The following is a 12,973-nucleotide window of genomic DNA, read 5'->3' on the forward strand; positions in this document are numbered from 1 at the left end:
GTGAAGATTTCTCACTGTTCTGTTGATTGTTTGTTTTGAAATTGTTGATTAAATCAAAGCCATTTCGATGGTGATGCATTCCTCTCTAAACAAGTCTCAGGGTAAATTACTTTCTTCATAACCCATTATCTGAACCTGAACACTTGCTCACTGGAGCTCAAAAAGCTGGACTTGACTGAGTTTGGACACCGCCCAGGATTTCTAAGTAACTGACAGCACTCTCAATCTGAAGGTACTGAAGGACAAATCTTTTGATTTGGAATTGGATTTTGGATTGTTGAGATGTGTGTGAGTTATTCAGGCAGGATATAGATACAAGAAGTATAGATATGTTACCCCTGGACCACAAAACCAGTTGTAAGTAGTACAGGTATATTTGTAGCAATAGCCAGCAATACATTGTATGGGTCAAAATGATCAATTTTTCTTTTATATTCAAAATCATTAGGATATTAGGTAAAGAGCATGGTCCATCAAGATATTTTGTAACTTTCCTACTATAAATATGTCCAAACTTAATTTTTGATTAGTAATATGCAATGCTTAGAACTTCATTTGGACAACTTAAAGGTGATTTTCTCAACATTTAGATTTTTTTGCACCCTCAGATTCCAGATTTTCAAATAGTTGTATCTCAGCACAATATTGTCCTATCCTAACAAACCATACATCAATGGAAAGCATATTTATGATGTATAAATCTCAGTTTAAAAAATTGACCCTTATGATCCTTATTTTGTGGTCCAGGGATGCATATATAAAGAATTCCACGTTTACTATTTAATTTTTAGTGATTTCTCACAATATCTCTGCCATGAATAATGATACTAGAATATTTCTTTCTGTATTTAGGCATGTTTGCTTTTACATATTACATTTTTTATTATTTATAAGGTATTTTCAAATGTATTTTACAACATTTTACAAAACCAAGACAAAAAACAAAACCAAGGGAAATCAGTGTTTTAAAAGTTATTTAAAATTTTGATTTAATTGTAAATCTAATGTCAAAACTCCGATCTTAACTGACAAGTCATGCATTAACACTTTATCGTGTTTAACAAGAATACACAGTAAAAAATAAAAAGTTGAGTCAACTTAAATTAAGGTAACCAGCTGCAAAGAATTTTGAGTTCATTCAACTTTAAAGGAGGGAAGCTGTGCCAATTCACTGGTTTAAGTTGAGTGAACTACCACTCTTCTAAAAATGAGTTGGCACAACTTAGTTCTTGAAGTTCAGTAAACTCAAAAAAGCTTGCAGCTGGTTACCTTAAAATTTTAAGTTGACTCAACTTAAAATAAGGTAACCAGCGGCAAAGCTTTTTTGAGTTTACTGAACTTCAAGAACTAAGTTGTGCCAGTAATGTTTTGCTTAAAGTTCAGTAACCACACAAAAAGCTCTGCAGCCAGTTGCTTTAATATTTTAAGCCAACTCAAATGTATAACAATGTCTTACATTCAGATTCTAGGCCACATTGTATGCTCCGCCATCCTTTTAAGAATACAAATGCACATAGTATTAACAATAGTGTAAATATAACACAAACAAGATTTTGTCATCATTACAGAAAGTATTTATTGGCATTCTGCAAAATGACACCTTCAAAATGAACACAATTTAGTTTTACTCCACTCTAACTAGGATGAAAAAAAAAGCTACAAATAATTGCAATAACTAAAACCATTACAATCGACATGCAACAACATTTACAATAAAAATACTCTGAAATTATTTTTCTAAGTTTCAGAAAAATGTAACATTAAATATTAAAATTCTGCAGCCATAAGTAAAATCTTAAATCAAGTCACAACCTTGTATATAATTTAAAGGAAGCTAACCTTTACCGTCATTTTAAACTTTCATCTTGCTCCATCTATTATTTTGGAGCATACATAATGCAACAAACAAGCTAAATATTTAAACTATTAACACAGCACTTAAAGGAATAATTCAACCAAAATTATTCAGAAAATTGTGTCATCATTTACTCACTTCCATGTTGTTTTAAAATAAATAAGTTAATATGAATTGAGCAGTTTAAGTCTCCTGAAGAGACGAAATTGTAGGGATGAATAAATTAGGGTTTAGAAAATAGTTCATTTGAAAATAGTTTATTCTCACTAATATTAGTATATTTACACCATTGATATTAGTATTACTTATTAATATTATTTACATATGTTATCTATTAATATTGTTTTTTTGTTTTTTTTTCTTATAATGACTTTTAGTCTGTATTAGGGTTTTACACAATTAGGTACTTTTATTTTTTTAATTGACATGAACTTGAAGCAAAATGAAAATGCTATAAAAAACAGTTATTAACTAAATACAAATAATAAATGACAGTTGACAATGAACATGAAAAATACATCAGAAAGTAAAAAAAGAAATAGAAAATAAATGAAAAAAAAGTTCCAGTGGAATAGTACACTGCTCAAAAAAACAAAGGGAACACTTGAACAACACAATGTAACTCCAAGTCAGTCACACTTCTGTGAAATCAAACTGCCCACTTAGGAAGCAACACTGATTGACAATCAGTTTCACATGCTGTTGTGCAAATGGAATAGACTACCTCTGCTTTTGTGCAAGGAGGAACAGGAGGAGCACTGCCAGAGCCCTGCAAAATGACCTCCAGCAGGCCACAAATGTGCATGTGTCTGCTCAAACGGTCAGAAACAGACTCCATGAGGGTGGTATGAGGGCCCGACGTCCACAGCTGGGGGTTGTGCTTACAGCCCAACACCGTGCAGGACGTTTGGCATTTGCCAGAGAACACCAAGATTGGCAAATTCGCAACTGTCACCCTGTGCTCTTCACAGATGAAAGCAGGTTCACACTGAGCACATGTGACAGACATGACAGAGTCTGGAGACGCCGTGGAGAACGTTCTGCTGCCTGCAGCATCCTCCAGCATGACCAGTTTGGCAGTGGGTCAGTAATGGCATGTTTATCCACTTCAATTTTGAGTGCGACTCCAAATCCAGACCGCCATGGGTTTTTAAATTTGATTTTCATTGATAATTTTTGTGCGATTTTGTTGTCAGCACATTCAACTATGTAAAGAAAGTATTTAATAAGAATATTTCATTCATTCAGATCTAGGATGTTATTTTAGTGTTCCCTTTATTTTTTTGAGAAGTGTATATCTTCAGGATCCTCTGTGATGCCTTTAAGTCCATCAATGTGATGTGATTGAGTGGCAGTTTCTCTGCAGATGATGAGGTTGTGAATGTGATGCATCTGAAATGCAGTTAAAGAGTATCCATGTGTTTATGTAAAAACAATTATGCTTATGAAGGCCATAAGCAACAATTGACTTATAAGCACTTACAAGCAGTATGCCCTTCACAATATTAAAGAAAAAGTGATTTTAAGTGGGATCATGGGATAGCTTTAATATAGCTTTAACATTTAAGCAGAGCTGGTCACACTAAAAAGAAACTAAAAAAGAAAAAGACATTATTGGTAATGGTAAACCAGTTACAATATGAAAGCTAAAATTTTCTAAACATTCTAAGAAAGAACTTCACCTGTTGACAGTCTGTGTAGTTGGATAGTTGATGTCCAGAAAATCAGAAATGAGGTGCTTTGACAGTTACAGATTTTAAAAACAAAAAGCCAGGAATAAAGAAACTCTAAACTCAGTTCTAAACAGAAGTGTTACTATGAACTTTTAAAGAACCATTTTTTTTAGAGTGTACTTATAATGCAGTGCTAATCGACAGCCAATAAATTGATAAAAGATAATATAATTTCTGCGTTTTTGTTTTTTTGTTGTTGTGTTTTTTTTTTGTTTTGTTTTTTTTTTTTTGGAATATACGTTATATAAACTCCTGGCACTTGCAGAAATGGAGCAGCATTTACTGTTAAATGTGTTATGTGAATCTCTTCCGAAGACTTTGATTAAATCATTTAAATTGGTTTTGCAATCTCTTTATGAACATTTTGAAGCATCAGAATTTTAGGTGAATATTTTTTCAATGGATGGACAGAAATATCTCAGGCTTTATTAAAAATATCTTCATTTGTGTATTGAAGATGAACAAATGTCTTATGGGTTTGGATCAATATGATGGTGTGTAAATGATGACAGAATTTTTATTTTTTGGATTAACTATATTAAGCCAAAGAGGACCGCAACAGCAGCGGTAAGGCCATGTATATATTCTAGCACAATCTGTGTCTCTAGTACTGTACCTAGGCATCTTTGTGTTTGAGTAGATGGCAGCATAATCTTCCAATAATAGTTAAGATGATCATCTTCATCCCCTTGGTGTGGACATCATCTGGCGATGTCTCTACAAACAACGAAGCTGTGTTACTTCAAAAACAGTGAATTTACCACCTTGTAACTTTCTTTAAACACAATATTGTATTTTATTTTATTGATTTTGATTAACTACCTTTACCTAAAATGTGAGTGTTTACTGTTGCCTTTGGCATTGTTGATGTACTGTTTCCTATTTAATACTGTACAGCCGCCTTGCCACAATTCTGTATTGTTAAAGGCGGTATATAAATAAAGGTGACTTGACTTGACTTGACCTTGTTGCTGAGGAACAGTGTTGTGGGTAACGCAATACAAGTAACTTGAGTTACATAATCAGATTACTTTTTTCAAGCAACAAGTAAAGTAATGCATTATTTTTTTGATTTACAGTAAAATATCTGAGTTACTTTTTCAAATAAGTAATGCCAGTTACTTTTTTCCTATTTATTGGTCTCCTGTCCCCATGTTGAGAGAAATCGGGTGAATTAGATGTTACTTTAGTTCTAGACTAAATGTGAACAAAAAAATGTGGAAAAAAAAAACAGATACTGGCAGCTCTTGACCACATTACAAGTCCATATCTATTCACCACATGATTTTGGTTATTTCAAAGGTACATCCTAAAATGGCACAATAACCAAAACCCACAACACTGGCCTAACAAATAAATACTGTAAAGAACAGGACAAAAAAAAAATATTTTTTTGCCACAAAATTCTGTTTTACTATATACAGAAAGCACATACTCTATTTCCCCCACTCCCTTGGGATGATGGACCCTTGAATTGTTATAAAATAATGCATACCTGCCAGCCAATCAAAATGGACTATTCAGACAGACCATGGTATAAATATATAAACCTCATTATAAACAATAATGTCACAGATGTGTTATCTTGGAATAAATATGACTTTCCCTGTCCAGCAGTTTACAGTGTTTTCACATGAAGCTTTTTCGCTCCATCCCCTCTTCCAGTTACAAAGAAATTCCATGAAAGAGCTTTTATTTTCTATTGTCTGAAGTCCATGTTCATCATCTTGACACCTCATGATGAGATCTAGAGTCCTATAAAAGAGCATCTTCTGCCTGATCCAAGAGAAAACAGCTTGTCAAGACTATATAAGAACAGTAAGTATACTTTTTAAAGCTTTTACAACAAACAATTAAAAGTAGGCCTATTAATGTCTTTATATTTCTAAGTGACAGCAATAGCATAAATGATGTTGGTTTGATTGCTTATTGTCCTCATTTGTTAATCACTAAAAGCATCTGCTAAATGGCTAAATATAATGAATCCAGCATTTTTCAGTGATGAGTTTTAATTCTAAAACTTGGCCAATAGCAATCAATTACACACTACACTGTGTGCATAATTATTAGGCACGCTAATATTCTGGTCATATTTTTTTTTTTCAAGCACATTTTACCAATTCCAACGTGTCTTTTCTTCTCCGCCGTTTTTTTTTTTTTTTTCTCACCGTGCTGACCCAACGAGCATTTCTCTGTCCAATGGTCATGCCTTAACTTTGCAAATTCTAGTACTGCATTAGTTTTGCATCCTTCTCTTGGGCATTTAATAATTTTTGACTTTTCAGTCTGGGTTAAATCTCTTTTTTGGCTTATATGTAAAAGAAAATGTGCCTAATAATTATGCACACCTGAATGTAAGGAGTTTTTCACTTCCAGCCTTCATGGACAAATATATATCATGTATAAATGATTAAATACAAAATTAATAGTAGTAGTTATTAGGATTGATGTGGTTTGGAATTGGTAAAATGTGCTTGGTAAAAAAAAAATATGACCAGAATATCAACGTGCCTAATAATTATGCACATAGTGTAGTAAACACTACCACTTGTAAAAAAAAAAAAAAAAATTTAATAATTGACATTTCAGGTTGGATTGTGTAACTTGAATGTTGACTCTATTGTATTACAGATGAGTGCTTCCAAACTCCAGGAAAGGTCTGAAATTCTGCTCTGATTCCAGCATTACTATTGCAATCAAACTTATTCAACCCTCTTGACCTACAAGACATTTTGCTGCAGAGAACAAAATTTTATGAAAACAATTCTACTGAAGCATAAGTAAACTTTTAGAAACAGTTTATTAAGGGTAGGGTAAGTGGTTTCTGGTAGCCAGTGATGATATTTTAAATCACCAAAACAAACACGCCCCTACCCCAAAAGGGTGGAAAGCTGATCTGATGTTTATACGGGTGATTGGAAGTTTGTTTTGGTACTCGGACCGACTCAGTTTGCTAAAGCGTTTTTGAAAAAATACATACCCCACCTTTAACACACATTTGAGTAATTCTGAGAAACTAAAGTTGATGAATAATGAAAAAATGTCATTGGCTGTAAACATTCAAGTACAAAATTATTGAACCACTGAAAGTCAAAAAATCTGGTTTTAAATTTTAAGTGCTTAGAAGCTTCTGTTACCTCTCTACTGCAAAAGTGACCAATTCCTTGCTTGAAAAAGCTTCCAAATCACTAGGAGCAGACCTAGATTTTTTTTTTTTATGGTGGCAAAAGGGTGGCAACACCAAAGCGTATTCTGACATACACAGCTGTGTTCACAAATATTGCATTACTAATTAAGTAATCATCTATGTTTAAAATGAAAAATAAATTACATTTTAAAGTGGTCCTATTATACAGAGCCCCTTAAGGGACATGGTGGTGAAAAAATCTGAGTTTTCCCTCGCAAAACTTTTGCGTTCTCTCGCAAAACCAGTTGAGTTTGAAAAAACTCTTCCGGTTAACTTTACAGCTTGTAGTGGTTCTTGCACGTTCGCAACTGAGCGATTCATAGAGTTTTATTTTGAACTTGGACTTAAGTAGGCTATTATATAAATACATCAAGGCACTATTTTGGGACATTCTAAAATGTAAAACACTGTACGACCAAATTCAGTACACACCTTATTAATAAAGCATACAGTCAAGCAGAATAGTCCAGTATATAAACGAAACCCGCTAAATTGCTCTTTAAGCGTATTCCCCATACAAAGGAAATGCTTAATTAATTAATATTTTTAATATTTAATATTTTAAAAAGGAAAGGAAAGGACGTGATGTGTGGCCAAGTATGGTGAACCATACTCGGAATTTGTGCTCTGCATTTAACCCATCCAAGTGCACACACACAGTAGTGAGAAGTGATCAAACACGCACACACACACCTATGCTCTTTTACAAAGTCTTGATTTTGTTTTTGAGGTGTACTAGAGCATGCTTTGGTGGTTCGAGAAACGCATTATTTTTTAACATAATTTACATTATTACAATACATTTCTCCCAGCCTGTCACATAAGGCTCGATTAGTTCCGGGTTTAATGAAGTCCCGCCTTCTGAATAACGAAATGTGTTGTGATTGGTAAGCTGTCCCACTGCGTTGCGATTGGCGAACAGCTTAGATGGTGTTTCAGTACTGCCCCTGGTCAAAATGGCAAATTTCGTGTACAACTGTTAGCGCAAACTAGATTAAAGTGATTGTTTTGTTTTAAATATGGATATTTTTCTTACAAAAACGGCACTCTAAAGCTTGGGAGTGCCCGGATAAATTTTAATATAACTCTGATTGCATTTGTCTGAAAGAAGGAAGTCATATACACCTAGGATGTATGGAGGGTTAGTAAATAATACACAACAGTAGTGTTGGGTCCTATCGTCAGCCTGCGAGATCACCAATACATGAAATTGTCGTGCTAATGTGTATAATTATTTACATACTTAGTTTCATTGCCTGAAACCAGCTCCAGCATAAGGCTAAAAGCAGCCTAACATTATCAAAGAACATCATCACTGATCAGCCTAGCCTATTCTAGTGCAAGTTTATGCTTTTAAAAAAACATTTTTGTTATAAGTGAAGTTATCTACACTATATGATGAATAAATCTCTTACCACACTGCACACGTTTGTGGCGCGTTACGGCTCTGAAGCGGCCACTCTGGTCAGTGCTTGTGTTTATACCCGCCTCGTTGAAACCTCATCCCTACCCACCCCCCAACAATTCAAATTTCCATGGGCGGGATTTAATTTAATGATATACTAATGGGCAGCATTGTGACATCATTGCATGTGGAAAACAAAAAGTGTAGTCCAATGGAGCCGTTCAATGTAGTTCTTGAAAAGGGATTTTTTTTAAAACGAAATATCTCCATTTGGAGTGGACTTTGAGATTTGTAACTTTGTAGATCTTTTTCTGCCCAAAGATACACACCACACACTGACTAAAGTTTAAAAAGCATAATAGCACCCTTTTAATATGGCACCAAGTCTAAAGAAGGCTTGCAGTTCTATTAAAATTACATAGGCTACTTAGATGGTATAAATCACGTTGTGCAAGTTTAAGAGCAACAAAAACTTTTGAATTTCCTAACACAGAAAGAAATACAATAATATCAAAGCACTTTTTGAAAACAATGTTTGATTTTCTGTTATTGACAGAGGTGGGAATGTCTGTGTAGTGGTAAAAACAAGTTTCAAATCTCCAATTTTGTCCCTTTGTTTTTTCACCACTGTGGGAGGTGTTGATGCAATAGTCTATTTGTTACAGGTGTTCTTAAATGCTTACACACAATTTAAATACTAAGATCCAGTGAACACTCATGAGATCAATAACACTGTAAAAACAACAACAACAAAAAACTCTTATTAGTATTCAGGAATTATTTTTGCAACTTAATATGTATTACAGTATACAACATAATTTAAATTACAGATACAGATAATATATAATTCAGCAATGATTTTTTGGGGGAAAAATGATTTTCATTTTATTACTGTAAAGTAATCTTGCAGTGAATGAAAAGCACTAGAAAAGTTCAAATACCAAAGATTTGTATATGAACTTGGTATGCACCACAATACAGTACAGTAAAAAAAAAAAAAATCTAAATGGTGTGTCATCAGTTTTTTTTAAACTAATGTTTAACTTACTCATTGTTAAACCTTTTGAGAAAGGTGTCTTTGTTTTGAGAACTGAATTAATGGTTTGGGAAAATGGGCCAACTAAAACCAATTATATTCTGTTAACAATCCAGAAAACTGCAATACAACTAGATTCTTACCTAACTCTGCCATTAGTTTCAAGTTGTTGTTTCGTCGGATATGGCAAAAAGGTTTATATCCATAATGATCAGAGAATCGGATCACCAAACAATTATGCGATGAATTTCAAACAAGTCCAGACTGGATTAGATTTCTCAGAGGACTTCTGAGTTAGCTGAGAAGCAGTAGTTATCTGATTCATGAACAAATGTAAACACAATTTGTTAGTGAACTGGACCGTGTGTTTTTGAATCAAAAAGAACTGATTCATAAGAGTAATTGCTAATGAAGCTTACTACACTGGGGGGCGCTGCGTGCACGTGCAGCCATCGTGCACAGTTCATTGAAAGACGTGTTTGCCATTATTTTGCGTTGCGCTGAAAAGTAGCACATGAAACACTGCTTACATTTATATTTAATTCTGTCATAATTCTGGGGTGGCAGGTGGTGGTGGCACAGCTTTTTTTTTAGGGTGGCAGTTGCCACCCCGTGCCACCCCATTAAATCCACTCCATTAAATCCGCCTCTAAATATCAGACTCAATGACACACCGGAATAAAACCAGAGATTCCTATGGATGCTTCCATATAAGCCACGAACATTTGCACAAAGTTTTTTCCCAACCAGTCAAGTGTAAACAAACACAAAAGAAGAGTACTCCGAGAGAGAAGAGGATGCGAGGGGGGGCTCTAAAATGTGTGGTACGCCACTGCTTGTGAGTCACAAGCGCCAAACTGTCCCTGCAAAGTTTGAATTGCCCCATATTATAGAAACAGTCTTTGTGCACAGCCAGCATCGTAGGCTACTCTCCCAGGTTCAGGAAACAGTCCTCCACAAAATGTGCTGCACACACTTGAATATTTGCTTTGTACTGTTCTGGAACAGTGTTATAAATATAACTTAACCACTGATTTCTACTCATTTGGAAGGCCAAACAAAGTCCTTTTCTCTGTCGCAGTGAAACACAGCGACTCACAACATGGTAGCAGCTGCAACAATACTACAGAGAGAATAAAAGTTAACACCTTCTTTCTTTGTGTATACATTGGGCAGTGTTATGCAAATCTTCCCATACAGTGATGTGGATTTGTGGGGGCGTGTTTGAATAAGCTGTTTTAGGAAGGCGTGGCTGAGTGTTAACTTTTATAAAGAATATCTCTTTGGGTTTGAGACTTTAATCTTTGCAACTTCACAGACCTTATATGTGACCCTGGACCACAAACCAGTCTTAAGTAGCACAGGTGTATTTGTAGCAATAGAAAAATACAGATTTCAGATAAGGTATAAATCTCAATTTAAAAAAGAAATACCCTTATGACTGGCTTTGTGGTCCACGGTCACATACACGCACAAACAGTTTGTTACACTCAAAAGCCAAAGGAAAACATGAAATCACATCATATGACCCCTTAAAAGATTTTATTTCTTTTTTTTTTTTTTTTATGTGTTCACATGCTAACTGCCCTTTTGGATGGTTTTAGATTCTGAAATTGTGTGATATCAGTTGTTGCCAGAAGATAAAATCCTGGCAGTTTGGGTGAGCCCATGTCCTTTCATCTAGCACTACAGTGGAACGTAACACAAACTATAACAACCAGTTCATAATGTTATAATGTATCAAACAAAATGCAATGCCTATCCAAAATCGGAGGTTGACGTCAATCTGACATTGGGTTCTGACATCAATCCGATTTTCATTTTCATCCAAAATGCAACATTTGCCCAATGTCAATCTGACGGTATAAGTAATCATCTTCTACACCATCAGAGGTTTTCTGGTACAACACATTCTAAACTCATGCAAAAGGGTGCCAGCTGTGTCTCTTGGAACTTTTAGTGCTTTGGAAATATTCTTGTAGTCATAGACTTTCTAAACAATTTGTTCTCTATAGCTTGAACTAAATGTATGTAAGTGTAACAGCTCAAGCTACTGTAATCCAGTTGTTATAGAGTTTCCAAAGGCTTTAACATGACATTGCTGTATTACAAAAAAAAAAAAAAAAAAAAATCATATAGCTCAAAAACATTATATATTGACATTATCACTTTTCATTTTTTATGAACTTCATCTTTAGAAAACCCTACATCTGTTAAATGATTACAGTCTTTAGGAGGTTGAATATTTTTGATTGCAGTTTTATATATGTACTCTACTGCATAAACAAAACTGATATCTATTACAAACTGGATCATTGTGTGATCTGTTCATATTAAAGTTATTTGTATTCAAATCTAACATTAAAAAAATATATAAAAAATCTGTATGTCTGTCTGTCTCCACTGCGGCAGTGAGGTGAGAATTGAGCAATGTCTACATACGAAAGAGGACAAGTTTGTAGTTGAAAGGAAAAAAACAGTTTTTCAGCCTGCAGAAACTCAAGATACACTGCAGTAAGGTAAAACATCTTATACTTAACATAGTACTATTAGTGGTGTAACATACTTGAAAATTTCTTTTGGTTCCGTATGCATGCATGTGTACCAAACAAATATAGCTGCGCAATAACACTCCTATATATCTTAATTTTAACAAATCCCAAAATCGATCTTTTAGTCTACCTGGAATCTGGCACAAAATATAGACCTCACAGCAGTCACTTTTGAGAAGCAGTCATATTATGAGAAAAAATTGTAAACTTTTTCTGCTGCTGAGGGATGTGTTTCCTTCAGGGTCTGTTGTTGGAGTATAAACATAACGTTATACTTAGATTAATAAATCAATCCAACAACTGCCTTATGTACAGTTTACATTGTTTGCATTTTATTTGAGTGATTTATTATTATATGTTAGAATAAATGGCAGTTGAATTTAATTGTTTTGGCTCTGCTGTAATTGTAACCTTCAATATTATTGTAATTGGGCTCCTTACATAGTTGATGCAAAATCGAATCCACGTCAGACGGGTGGGTTGGAGAAGTTACAAATTTACTTAAAAGGTTTTCAGAAATGCAAATGAGTAACAGAAATAATAATAACTTGAATCTGAGAAAGTAAAATTAAGTTTCAATAAGAATGCTCAATCCAATCATTTCAGAAATAAATTGCATAACACAAACCTGATCAAAGTAATTCTTAAATTAATATCAAACCTTTAAGTCATACAAATCTGAGAAGATTAAGTCTATAGAACAAGGTTTAGGCTGACCTAGAAGTTTCAGAGCAGAAAAGAGAAGAAGCTGAAGCTCTTTGTTCACAGGTGTAATTTATACCCTGTATACTCTAGAGGATTTGAAGCCACCAAAAAGTTTCCAGGAAGTTTCCTGCTACGTGACCAACAAAGTACTGTATATATGAAAAGATCAGTAATCTCTATACTGACTCGTGACTGTCTATAGAATAGAATAATTATATGCTGTGGTTTTCTCACCTCCGGGGCACATGCCATACAGGATGCGCTAGTCTAAACAGAGACGTCTAGAGATTTTGCATTTTTAACTTCCCATTCTGAAATAATCATCCTATGCACAAGCAATGCTGATTAGACTGAAATTAAGCCTAAACATATCTGACCAAGATCATAAAAAGCTGGGTACAAGATTCTTAAGAGTTGATAATGCAGAATAATTATCACAATGTAAAGAATAATTCATGAAACATTTCATAATTAATAAATATATATATATACATAGTCAA

The 12,973-nt window shown here is 34.2% G+C and overlaps 1 long non-coding RNA gene across 1 annotated transcript; it reads left to right on the forward strand.

Moving 5' to 3' along the window:
* On the forward strand, window positions 1–6,240 carry LOC127158976 (uncharacterized). The gene is made up of 3 exons (XR_007826331.1): window positions 1–232; window positions 5,254–5,406; window positions 6,220–6,240. It is a non-coding gene; the product is annotated as an uncharacterized LOC127158976 (long non-coding RNA).
* The last annotated feature ends 6,733 nt before the right edge of the window (window positions 6,241–12,973 follow it).

The sequence above is a fragment of the Labeo rohita genome, unplaced genomic scaffold (assembly GCF_022985175.1).
Source record: "Labeo rohita strain BAU-BD-2019 unplaced genomic scaffold, IGBB_LRoh.1.0 scaffold_182, whole genome shotgun sequence".
Lineage (NCBI taxonomy): Eukaryota > Metazoa > Chordata > Actinopteri > Cypriniformes > Cyprinidae > Labeo > Labeo rohita.